Source organism: Cinclus cinclus, unplaced genomic scaffold (assembly GCF_963662255.1).
Source record: "Cinclus cinclus unplaced genomic scaffold, bCinCin1.1 SCAFFOLD_40, whole genome shotgun sequence".
NCBI lineage: Eukaryota > Metazoa > Chordata > Aves > Passeriformes > Cinclidae > Cinclus > Cinclus cinclus.
The window spans coordinates 203,751-205,380 of record NW_026912243.1 but is presented as its reverse complement, the minus strand read 5'-3'; positions in this window follow the sequence as shown (position 1 = coordinate 205,380).

Here is a 1,630-nt window from a genome sequence, read left to right as displayed (position 1 = left end):
GAATCAAATGATTCATTGTGACATCAAGTGGCCTAAAAGGGCATGGGATGCATTGTGACAGCACAGGGGTTAAGAGAAGCAAGGATCCATTGTGACCCAATGGAGGCTAATAATCCCAGGATCCCATTTGACACCAGGGGGCGTAAAAGGGCCAGGGATGAATTGTGACAGCATGGGGCCCAATAGAAACAAGGAACCATTATGACACCATGGAGGCCAAGAATCAAATGATTCATTGTGACATCAAGTGGCCTAAAAGGGCATGGGATGCATTGTGACACCACAGGGGTTAAGAGAAGCAAGGATCCATTGTGACCCCATGGAGGCTAATAATCCCAGGATCCCATTTGACACCAGGGGGCGTAAAACGGCCAGGGATGAATTTATACAGCATGGGGCCCAATAGAAACAAGGAACCATTATGACACCATGGAGGCCAAGAATCAAATGATTCATTGTGACATCAAGTGGCCTAAAAGGGCATGGGATGCATTGTGACAGCACAGAGGTTAAGAGAAGCAAGGAACCACTGTGACCCAATGCAGGCTAACAATCTAATGATCCCTTGTGACACCAATGGGCCTAAAAGTGCCAGGGATGGATTGTTACAGCACGGGGACCAATAGAATCAAGGATCTATTATGCCACCATGGAGGCCAAGAATCAAATAATTCATTGTGACATCATGTGGCCTAAAAGGGCATGGGATGCATTGTGACAGCACAGGGGTTAAGAGAAGCAAGGATCCATTGTGACCCAATAGAGGCTAACAATCTAATGATCCCTTTTGACAGCAATGGGCCTAAAAGGGGCGGGGATGTATTGTGAAAGCATGGGGCCCAATTAAAACCTGGTACAATTACGCCACCATGGAGGCCAAGAATCAAATGATTCATTGTGACATCAAGTGGCCTAAAAGGGCATGGGATGCATTGTGACAGCACAGGGGTTAAGAGAAGCAAGGATCCATTGTGACCCCATGGAGGCTAATAGTCCCAGGATCCCATTTGACACCAGGGGGCGTAAAAGGGCCAGGGATGAATTGTGACAGCATGGGGCCCAAGTAAAACCTGGTACAATTATGCCACCATGGAGGCCAAGAATCAAATGATTCATTGTGACATCAAGTGGCCTAAAAGGGCATGGGATGCATTGTGACAGCACAGGGGTTAAGAGAAGCAAGGATCCATTGTGACCCATAGCAGGCTAACAATCTAATGATCCCTTGTGCCACCAGGGGGTATAAAAAGGGCCAGGGATGGATTGTTACAGCACGGGGACCAATAGAAGCAAGGATCTATTATGCCAGCGTGGAGGCCAAGAATCAAATGATTCATTGTGACATCAAGTGGCCTAAAAGGGCATGGGATGCATTGTGACAGCACAGGGGTTAAGAGAAGCAAGGATCCATTGTGACCCAATGGAGGCTAACAATCTAATGATCCTTTTTGACACCAAGGGGCCTAAAAGGAGCCGGGATGTTTTGTGAAAGCATGGGGCCCAATTAAAACCTGGTACAATTATGCCAGCATGGAGGCCAAGAATCAAATGATTCATTGTGAAATCACGTGGCCTAAAAGGGCATGGGATGCATTGTGACAGCACAGGGGTTAAGAGAAGCAAGGATCCA